Raw genomic sequence first — 12,242 nt, 5'->3', positions numbered from 1 at the left:
GTCGTGCATGCTCGCGACCGCTCGTGATGAGAAACTACCAGTTCGTGTTGAGAAAGCTGCCGCTCGAGTAAAAATCTACTCGAGCGGCAGAAAACTACAGCTCGCACTGTGCAAGATGCCGTTTTCAATGATTGCACAGTGCCGGATGCTTGTTCGCACTGTGCAATCATTGAAAATGCATCTTGCACAGTGCGAACATGCTACTACGCAGCTCGCGTAGTGCTACGTGAAGTTTGCGTAGTGCGAAGTGCACTTCGCGTAGCTTCGCGTAGCGCTACTTTGCGAACTACGCCCAGGGTTAGGCAAGACCCACACATTAGACCTCCTATGCTGGGCGCACCAAAATTCCAAAATTGTTCTCAGAAGATATGATTCTTTATCTGACTGCCAAGGAGCAAAATATCACTAATGCACTGGTTAAGATTAAGGCATTCGCTGACATAGGGTGTTACAAAACAAACCGTGCCAGATCTAAAGCTCTCTTTTTTAACAGCTCATCATCGGTGTTGCCTTTCACTATGCGCCTACAGTACTCACATAGTCACCCAATTAGAAACCTAAATATCTATACTCTTAAAATTTCACAGATCAGTATCAAAATAATTATATTACCATTGTTAAGAAGGCGCATGGCCTACTTCAGTAGTGGCAACTTTTACCTCTCACAATAGTAGGTCAGATAGCTGTAATTAAAATGGCGATTCTTTGACTTTTTGTTTTCATTTTCACAAATATTATGGTTAAAATTACCCTTTTTTATAAAAACGAAATTGAGCCTATATTCGACATTTTTATAGCAGGGGAAGAAGGCCCTCAACAAACAGACAAACTTACAGCTGAGGTGTGAAGAAGGGGGATTAGCCCTCGGCATTTTAAAAAGTGCATCAGATTATTTCTACCTTCAACAGATGCTAACTGAGGCAGATCTCTGGCTCCACATCTTTTTAAAAAATTCCTCGAATACCCAAACGCACAAGATATAAGCCATCCTTTATTTTGGTTTCCAGATTCACAGAATTAAAAGATGAATTTCAACTTGCCTATTTTGTCACTGACCTTCTTGGCACAGGGAATTGGTATAGTATATTATATCTAGAGCTTAGCAAAATAGTGCTTCCTGCTTTTTTGCCCAATGTGCAGGGCCTCACAGTGTGTAGGATGGATAGGCAGATGTGGCCTCACCACAATCTAATGGCCCATAAAGCCACTCGAGGGGCAAACTTCAACAGAATGGCTTTTTATTCAAAATGGTTTCTTTATTTTACCCCCCCCAAGGCAGTAAAAAAGTTCCCTTCCTTCTCTGCAGCATGTTTTAGATGGGCTACCAGAAGTGTGATAGTCCACGTATTTTCTCAACATGTCCTGCTCTTCAGCCATTTTGGCCGGAGGTGTTTGGATTTATCAGTGATAAACTAGGCCTGGGCAGAGCTCATGGAGTTTTGCTCAGTGGAATCCTTCGGAGTTATCTAAAAACTTTGTGAAATTCTGCAGAGATCTGCATGCGGTGGAATGCCAGCGCTGCCCTGTCCTAGTTCTGATGTTCATATAAGCACATTGCAAAGCAATATAATAATCTACAAAAAATCAACCCATGTATAAACAAGCATTGGAAGAGCCAATAGGTCTCGGCTTTGGGACCTTAGAAGTGTTAGCCATGCAACCGTTGATTCAGTTGCACCAAGGATATTGTGCTTCATAAATAATTTCTTATAATGCCCCAAAGGCGAGACCTAATGCTAATGTCAATGCTTGTTAGTTTTAGCCACACTGCAAAGCATCCGTGCTGCAGTACAGCATGGCTACAAAAGATTCACAATACATTCACAAAGCCAACAGCTCTCACAGGCGAGACCTAGTGGTTTTGCCAATGCTTGTTACATCAGCATTTTATGGCGCATTGAGCAAGACACAGATGCTTTTATTGTGTGGAGAGGGTGGGTCGCCTCTGCTGTCTGCCAGCACTGGGACCTGGGGGGTCTCCACAGCCCTCATTCCTCCACAGCCTTGGCGGGCTCCAGCATCACTCCTCAAACTCGTATTGCCTCACACCCCAAGACGCCCGTCCACGAGAACCCCACGGTAGGCTTCACTACCCCGGTCGTGGCAGCGGTGGAATGTGCCACCTGAGTGCCAGGCCTCGGCTTCACAGGGTAGAGGGACAGACAGTGAGACATCCAGTCGGACAGAGTTTGGCTGCAGGTGCAGGTGCAGCCGGCTGCAGCATGTAACGTAAGCCCTGCCGAGCCTTTGCCAAGACAAGCACGCGAGTGCCAGGCCTGCGCCATTGGACACCCTGCCTCGGCCTAGTTGGGTGGAGCCATAGTGTGGCCTAGGCCTGCCCCGGGGTGTGCAGGCATCTGAGAGGCCCTTGGGCGTGAATAGTACCATGGAGGTGGGGTTACAAAATTAATGCCATATAGGAGAATCATTGCGTGGCCTAGAGCCTGCACCGGGGTCTGGGTAAAGGGAGAGAGTACCACGAACGAAGCGATGGACGGGAGCAGAGCTTGAAGTGCGCCGGGTCCTGCTGCAGAGTCGCGCTAAAGAAGGAGGCAGCAGGGGGAGGGAAGACAGGAGGGGGCCTGCGCCTGTTTCCCTTGTGGGAACGTGCAGGGGCACCATATGTTTGCAAGTTAAATACAAACATATGGTGTCAAAGCTCCCTCCCGTAAGGGAATCGCCACATGTGCACGCGTTGCCATTGAAGGCAATGGAACGCGTGCATGTTTTTGCCTGAAAAGGCGCATCGATGGCTAAAGGTCTTTCTCCTATGCAGAGCATGCGCGCTGCGTAGGCGAGACCTACAAAACATAAGATGTGAGGCCATGATAATAAAACCATTTTGCAAATATTGTAAAGAATGTAATTGGTAGCCTTAGTGACAGCAGAGTCATGACGCACTGTGTGCAGTGCTCCCAACGTTTGCAAAAACAGTCCCGATTATTGCGGAAACAGTGGATTCAGTTTTACGCAATCCCTACATGATGGACAATCATGCCCAAGTGGGCTGTATTATTAGATCATAAGTTAAACACATACAGGGGTTGGTGTTTCATCATTTCATGAAATCAAGCATAGTCAAACTGCGAGAGCATATTACTGTTTCTGTAAACCCTATTGAAGGTTACGTGTACTGCTGAATAGGTTTGTGATACTCCCACAAATACAGTAGCATTCCCAATTATTTTGACAACAATAACTGTGTTTCGTCATCCTTCCTGCATGACGGACAATAACTCCCCTGTGGCCTTTTGATCATAACTTAAACATCAGTAAAAAGTGACATTACTTCCTGTCAAACAAATTAGTTACAATCAATAGTGTAACTGGAGAAAACATATATTTTATGTCTAATGCGAAAGGGATATCACATTTGGTAAAATTATTACTCTCATGAAGTCACAAAATTCAGCCAGAGGGGGCAGATATGCAGGTTTATATTACCTTGTATACTACTGACTATCATCAGTAGGGGTAATATCCACGGAGTATGAAGCATCCAAGATAGCACATAACTGATGAGCAGAAGGTGAGCATTGGGATCCTACTTACCATGCCCCCTCTGGTGGCTGCCCTGCACTTAATTCAGTTCTGTAATCCTTTGCACTTTGAGGATAGGGTGTTTGTTCCAGGTAGAGTTCAGTACCGAGATGCTGCGTTTCCTGGTTATCGTGCACCGCAGTTGAGCTACAGGTGTTGTGATCTCGGCCTCCACCCACCAACCTGATCCAGACAGCCTACCCAGAGTAGCGACAGCAGGGGCAGCTTGCGAGGGCTTGATAATATGTGCCTTCGGTCCCTCACCAGCTAGACATGGTAGAGCGGAGTAAAGGTCAAAGGCAGAGGAAAGGTCACACCAAGGCCGGACTGGCCGTAGCGGCCACCCGACAATCCCCCAGTGCGCCGCACGGGTGTTAACCACAGGTAGCAAAGTGGTTAAAATACTCAGCAGTGCTTTGCGGAGTTCCACAAGCAGGCGGAGTTGCTTGCTGGGCCCATTCAGGTGACTTTTTGTGTCATACGTAACACAAAGTGTGTTCTCGTGCTGGAAATCATACTTGAAAGGCCCCACGAGGTTCACATGGGTGCAGTCGGCTTGGTTTGTGCTCTGTTTATGGTGCTGGGTCTGTTTTCAATCCCATCCTAATCTTCTTAATCCTACCCTTCTGAAACCCAACTACCCCTCATTTTTGTATCTATATCTTGCCCTGTGTTTCTGGATTTTACACTTTTTTTGCATGACTTTTGTACTTTTTCATTTTTTCTCTTCACTTTCTTACTTTTTTCCTTCTTTCCTTCTTTCCTTCTTTGACCTTCTTTTTCCTTCTACTTTTATCTCTTCCCCAGCTCCCACCAAGCACCATGACAGAATAGGTGAGCAGCAGTGCCAGGCCCCCCTGAACCAACACTACCAGAGGCAGCCTCCTACCTTGTGATAAGCCACACCGCGAAGGTCTGCAGTCCTGTGTGTTAATCACGGAGGAGGAGGTGGCTGTGCTAGTTTCTTATGTGCAGTGCCACCTCCCCTCCACCCTACCAGCAGGCAGCATGCCTAGTAGCGAGGACTGCCTCTGGGAGTATAAGCAGTAGGAGGAGAGGGTGTGCTTGGCTTTCTGCCACTGCTCTGGGATCTGGCCCACCTAACAACAGCTTATGCACTTAGTGGGCGAACATCCTGGATAGAGACCAGGACCGTCTCAACCGGCTTGTAGTGGAGGTTGCAGGACTTGGTGAGTAATAGTTATTTATTTGTTGTGTTCTATCTATGCTAAAAATGTGTTTCCAAATAGCAAGAATGCTGCTCAAATCTCAAGTAAATTAAATTTATGTTTCAAATATTATGTGATCATTCTAGAGCAGACAGGTGCTCAACGGAGCCGCATAATCCTACTCATTGGTTCTCACTTGGACAGTTTATTTAAGAAGTCATGCAGAGACTCCTCTGTCCTGTCACTGAGATAGTGGTAGTCATTGGTATTAGTGAGCTAGCACATTCTCTCACTTCTCTGTACCTGTATTTTTTGTAGCTCATATTGCCCAACTCACAACCCCCAAGCAATTTCCCAGTGATATGTAGTGAGTAACTAGTAACAATACTTGCATTGGCAAGCATGCATTGAAAAATATTGCCGACTGAGTTGACTCGCCAAAGGGTTGGAGATTGAGAATTAGGTGAGAAGCAAAGACCATTTGTTGCAATTTATAAGTAGCTCCAAAATGTAGTTTAGGAAGTTTGGAATAGGGTTAGGAAATTAAGGAATAGGTCCACAATACTAATATGAGGGGAGATCTAATTTATAAAAGTTCAATCAAATGTTACTTAGTTTGCCTCTCCCTGTGAAAACATTTTTGGGGAGATTAACTGTACCACTAATCTTTGTTTTTATTTTATTTTATTTATTTATTATATCAGAATCCAGGGGCAGAAGGGATCCGGCTAATACCACCATGAGGCACTGGTGGGTGGGAGGGCTGGAGATGCCTCCGCTAGTGCCAATGACTCTACTGGGCCTAGTAAGTTCTCCTATTAATATTATTTCCCTATCTTGATTCTTCTACCGACTACATTTAGAATGATTTTTGTTTTCCTTTTTAATGTGCTTGTCTCTTAATTTTGTTCCAGGTCCACTTTGATCTGTTTTCAAAATCCTTCTTGTCACTACATTATCTTATTTATTACTTACTTTCTCTGTATTTCGAGTTTCTGTACTTGAATTCAAAACTATCTGTACTAGTCTGTAGCTTCATTTTTCTCTGTCTTGTCAGTAAGCTTTCCCTCTCCCCTTATAAACTAGTGGTACAGTAAGACTCAGAGATCCCATTTTAGGTCAGGTACTCTGCTGTGAAAACTACATGCCCATTTAAGGTATTCTATGCATGTTTGTTGAGCAGGCCTTATTTTTCTGGCTCATGCTCAAACAGTAAAATGAGAGAGTGGCCATGCTCAATGCGGACCCACAGTCTTTTTCATGTATTATTATCATAGTATACCAGCAGTTAGTGTCCATGCAGCATGACATGAAGTATGATGAGGAAGATGACCCCATTGTATTTGCCAACTAAGACCCTATGTCCTTCATTGATCAATTATTGTACGACTGCATTGTGCCAGAGTTGGGAAGGCCTCTTTAAGGTCATCACCAAGTCGGTTGGTTTCAGTGAAGTTGATAGTTTCCTTCTTCTGGTGGCACTAGCTGAAATAGTTATCCTACCCTGAACCCTTAGATCATCCTCCTTACTCCAAGTAACATGTCCAACTCCATACCAACTGAGTCCTGACTCAAATACAATAGGTCGACCTGTAGTACAATGTTGTTGATGAACAAAAAGAGAAACATTGACTATTTTTTGACTAGACTGGATTTGTGTTTGTTAGCTAAAGGGACTGGTTGGGTCTTTGAGGAGTGTGATGCGGAAAATAAATAGTGTGGACCCGGCAAACAAATCTTGCTAAGTTTTGAAAGGGGAAGGAAAATCACCTTTACGAAAAAATGACCACCCATCCTAGGCCACCAACATTGTAAATCATCACAAACACAATCAAGCTTAGCAGTTATAGTTCAACAATCCCCCAGTGCCACTACATGCCGAAACATAAATCATCTCAACATAAATCAGTCAGTATACAATGCATGCCATTTACCTGTTCTAATTCTAGCATGGCCACTGTGGTACATTGCAGATCCATTGTTTTACGAAACAGACATTGGCCAGTCTTGTAAATCAAATAATGTGGGGCAGTCAGCTAGGGGGATACACTAAGAAAGAATAGATAGGCACAGGATAGAGGCAGATAATATGTGTATCTACAATCTCATTGATGTAAATAGGGGACTGGGAGGGGAGAAGGCTTCTCTACTGCACACAGGTGCAACTCCAATCCAGCAATAACATGTTTCTAAGCGGTGGGGCTGTATTAGTCAGTTAAACACAAATAAACAAAATAAAATAAAGTCCCACTAGCTTTATCTTTTTTTGTCATCAGAGCAGTTCGGAAAATGAGAGAGAAAGTTTTATGGTTGGTGGCCCAGGCCTATTAAGTAGGGAAGTAGAGTTTGTCCTCAAACTCAGGTGGTTCACCCAGAAGAGGGTCAGCTAACACACTAGTTTCATAACCTGAGTGTGACCAATCACCCTCCTCCTACTCCTGTCCTACTTCAATTATGGTGTACTCCGGTAGTTTAAAGTGCTGATTCATTTTGGTCATGGTTAATTTCCCCACGTTTTGGGATGAGAGAATGGTCCTTCTCACTGTGACAACTGCTTAAGCAGCAAAGAAAAAACACACTCAGCTAACACACTGGCTACCTGGCAAGCCAGATTGTTTATTGTCAGCCTGATAAGCACTGGCCATTGGTGCCTCTTCCTTTACCAGTAAACCAATGGGATTTAATCAAGATAGACCACTGTTAGGTTATCCAGATAGGCTTGGACCATTCTCTCATTAGTCATTGGGGCTCCACCCTGCTCAACCTCTTTAGCCTTTGCCTCTGTACTGGACTTAAGCACTGCCTTTAGTAACCAATCATATGCATGTTTTTGGGCCTAATGGTGTAGTTCCTGTTGCTGGTGTGCGTTCTTGTTGTTTTTGGCTGCCGTGAGCCAACAACAGTGCCCTCGGGCTCAGAAGTTGAAGGCTGTGCTGCAGAACTTGTGCCCCTGGAAGAGTCCACATCTAATTCCCAGACATTCTTTTTCTAGGTCACTGATCCACATGTCTGTTGTCAGGTGGATAGTGTGAACAGCACTCTCCTGCAAAGCTTGTCCAAGCAATTGCAGCACATCATGATGTAGCACTGGCAAAATAGGATCAGCTGGGAACCTTCCATTTCAGGCAGATGGCTGCCACAAATTCCAGAAAACCCACCCTTCCACTATAGAAAAAGGGAGAATCTCCAGCGCTAACATTTTAGCCAGCTTCGCGTTATACAAAAGGACCATTGGGTGGTTACGTTCATACTGTCCTTCCTGCCTAAATATGCAAGGAATAGTAGCCTGGATTTTTTTTCCTGGTGTCACTCATGCTGAGGAAACAGTGATAGGCTCAAGGTGTGTCTCAGCAGGCAGTCACTGTACGCTCTTGCCTTGGTGTCTTGACCTGGGCCATTGCAATGTAGCTGACACGGCCAATACTACTGCGCTACTGCAGACAGGGCTGATTTGTGTTATGAAAATGTCTTCCTCTTCTTCACCTTCCACAGTGATTGGGTAGGCTTCCCTGCTCAGCATTTCACTCCTTTCACCAACACCAATTGCAGTTTTTTGGCTGCTACTGGGCTCCTTCCACTGGATTGTATGTTTATTTCTCAAACAGGTTGTTTGGCCTCCGGTACCATAGTTTGTACCAAGTTTACCCCGACTAACACTTGTTCCACAAATGGACCATATGTTCTTCTTGCTAACCAAAAAGAAAACCCAAACTGGGAAGATCCACTTTCTAACAATGGTGCCAATGCCAAAGTTGGATGAACCAGCTGCAGAAGGGCGTTTTGACATTTGCCTCTCTGCAGTACTTACTTCTACTGAGGTGGTTGTGGATGTAGTTTGCTGCCAGGGCTTTGCAAATATGGCAGCTGGTGGTGGTATCTGTGGTGCCACTTCCTGTTTTACATCCATAAGTTTAGGAGTTTCAGTAGCCTTCCTTTTCCCTGGCCTCTCGTGGTGTATCTCACTCTCAGACTGAGGCGGGATCCTAGTGAAATCTTGATCATCAGAAGGGGGTCTTGGAGAAGAAGATGGTGGACTAATCTACCTTTTTCTTGTTGGAGATCTGGAAGACAATGGATCCTCTGGAAGAGTGGTTTCTTCTAATTCCTCAGCATGAAGCTCTGTCTCCTGAACTGCTACTACTTTGGAAGGAACTACTATTGCTGGCAACTGCTTTTTTTGGCCACTTACCTGAGATTCCTGCACTGATTAAGTACTACTTTGCGAAAGAGATAAGTCAATTTCAACGTCACTGCTCATTGGCATTAACGTGATTAGATTGGCTGCCTCTTTGACGGACATAGGCTTGGGCCTAGGTTGGGGTGAGGACGCTGAAGCGGTAGTCCTACTTTCAGCTTGCTCCCTGTGGTGGGTGTGGGAGGCACACTATTTTTGCCCGAAAATTGTCTGGGTTAACATACCAGTGGTAGTAAGCTCCTTCCTATCACTTGCCACCTTCTTGGTAGCACCTTTCTTTGGGGCCAGCTTGAAGCTGTCAGTTGGCAGTGGCACTTAGCTTCACAAGCTGAAGAGATATCCGTGATGTGCGGTCACGAGTCATGTTGTGAGCAGGTCTTCTGTCTGGCAGTACTCTGGGTGAAGTTGTATCCTGTGCACCTAAAAGCAAATAGGCAAGAAGAACATCAGTGAAACGTTGCATTGTTGCAGTTCAATTAGTAGTTCAAGCAAACAATATTGTTTAGTCTGGTCACTAGTTACGTAAGTTTTTATGAATAATTAACAATACAGTGTATCCATTCATAAATACACACCTACATAAACTTTCATGGTGTACACTCAGGAAGGAAAAGAAAGAGCAACAACATATTGATGTAACTGTTTGCTTTATGTGGATCACATGGGATGTGGCCCTCAGGGAGGTGCAGCTGACAAAAGACAATGAAACAAACTTAGACAATGAATGTTTTTGCAGACATGGGGTTGATTGATTCCAGATGTTATGAAAATGGGGAAAAAATATATAAGCATTAAAAGAAATATTAAAACAAATTACAATTAAAACAATTAAACCAATTAAAAAATGATGAAAATAAAATTAAAACTATAAAATAAAAAAGCTAAAAAATTCAAATTAAAATAAAAAAATTAAAATAAAAATAAAAATGTAAATAAAAAAATTATAAAGAAGTGAAGTTATCCTCTAGCATACAATTTATTGAACTGCTATCTCACTTCTCAACAATCCATACAAGTCTACGGCAAAGGGCCTCACTACCTAGACGCACAAAATGGCTACCAGCTAGTGGCACTTGTTCATCAACAACAAAAACACTGAGCAAGAAGGCATAGGGGACAAAAAGAAAACATGCAGGCCATTCGTAAAAGCACATTGGCTGCTTACACAAAATGATCACCGACCAAATGGTGAAACAGAAAGCAAGGAGGCACGGCCATAACATAATGGTAGAAGAACAACACATGTAGGTTTATAGCAAAAGCACGCTGGCTGGCTACAGAAAATGGCTGCCAGCCACATGGTCACAACAACAAGCAGGAAGCATCAAAAACAAAGAACACATGCAGGCCTATGCACACTGTCTATACAAAATGGCCCCTGGCCACATGGCATGGGGAACATAGGCAAACGAGGGCCTATGGCAAGCGCACACATACACAAACACTGGCCAAACAATGAGGCATGGTAACACAGACAACACAGCATTAATTCAGGAATGCTAAAATCTAAAATAACCCACATCCCCCAAAGACATTACCCCAACTAGACACTGCACACAAAAAACATGAAATACCACAACAAAAGCACAATTTGTATTTTCCAATTCCACTCCAGAGACTAAGCATAAAGGTAAAACTCCCGACCATGTTGAACCTGGTTTCTGCATCCAACCCACACAAAATTACCCTTAACATGTGTCTAGGTACTGATCAAATGCAACTCATAAAACAAGGAGCATAAGAGGGATACAAAAACCAGGCCGCCCTTCACTCACACAGTTACTCAACAAAAGACCCTGATTCCAAATGATACATAAGAACCTATTATATTCTTGGTTTACTGGGTATCAGCTATACCTCCTAGGTAGGATAAGCTTATACTATGTCAGTCATTCCACCCATATATGTAATGTTTAACTAAAATCAATAAAACACTCAACCACAGCCATGTCCCAATATTCCTAAAAAGGTAAGAATAATACTGGCACACTAGTCATAAGAAGTATGAGACAATATGAAAAAATGTGAGTTGGGTCAGAAAGTGCCTCACGTAAGCAACCAACATAGAGCTGCTGTTATGCAGTGTGCTCACTTTATCATCATCAACACTTTCATGACAAAAAGATAAGTGACCTAACTGAAAATATTTGTGAAGAATGAGAAAAGTGTAAAAATTATTAGTGCTACTACCATTTTGCCCCCGTAATGTGTAAGAAAGAGTCACCTGAACTCTCCCTTAAAATATGTTGTGAACACCTATCATATGTATTTAATATTTGTCTATTATTCACAACTGGTTAAAACAACGGCATGTATAGACCATTTTAAGTTTAGGGGCCGACATTTAAATCCTTACAATTTTGCGGCAATTTCATCAGGGCACAGGGATATATCTCCACCTCAATGATACTGGACCTGCAGTGGTTGGAAAAAACAACAGAGAGAAGGAAAAGTAATGCCACAGAATAAAACATTTTAAAGAACAGCGGATTAGGGTTCCAATTACGTCCCCCATGTGTTGACCATCATCGCTTCTCATGTCATATTAAAAAGATCATAATTACCAGGTGGCTGACAGGGGGAAGCCTATCAGCAGTTCACCAGCGATGGCTTTCCCCAAATATAATTTAAGGCTGCAGGGTGACTTCCACACCTGTGAGTAAGATGGGCACATCAATGTATGACCAAATTAATCTAACTGGTTTTTCAAATGTAACTGGGTTAAAAAATGTTTAAGCGTAGAAACCACACATTCATCCTTTCCTTTCAAAGATTATAGGGTCCCCTGATGCCGTCCCACTCGTAGCAACTCACCAATACTGTACATTGGGGCGTCTTGCCACATTTGCACCGAGGCGTACAATACCGCATGGCCTACGACCATTGTCACATCTTTGTCAGGATAGTTGTATAGTTCAGCAACCATTGCAAAGAAAACCATACTTGGACGGGGCCTAAGTGGAAACAACCACTTGCTCATTCATTCTAAAACTCACCGCCGGGACCGGAAGTACGCGCTTGTCTCCTCTCATCAATGTGTGTCTGTACTTTTGCGGCTCAAGTACTCTCCAGTTTCGCAAGACCCGGAGACTCTTCAAAGGTTACATCCGGGACGAGTCTCCACTGGTGATATGCACAAAGGCTCATAGGCTATCAGGCTATAAGGCACCCCCTCTGGGGATTCATACGCGCCATCTTTGAATGGTTCAGGATGAATAAAAATTGACCCCGCTAACAAAATAAAATCATTAAGGGATCCAAATGTATAAAACGTGTCAAGGAAATGTAAAGGAGGGGAGGGGGTGGAATGTTCCCGTCATACTCAACTTTTCAGTATT

The sequence above is a fragment of the Lissotriton helveticus genome, chromosome 1_1 (genome assembly GCF_964261635.1).
Source record: "Lissotriton helveticus chromosome 1_1, aLisHel1.1, whole genome shotgun sequence".
NCBI classification, from domain to species: Eukaryota; Metazoa; Chordata; class Amphibia; order Caudata; family Salamandridae; genus Lissotriton; species Lissotriton helveticus.
Note: the sequence above shows the minus strand (reverse complement) of the source record.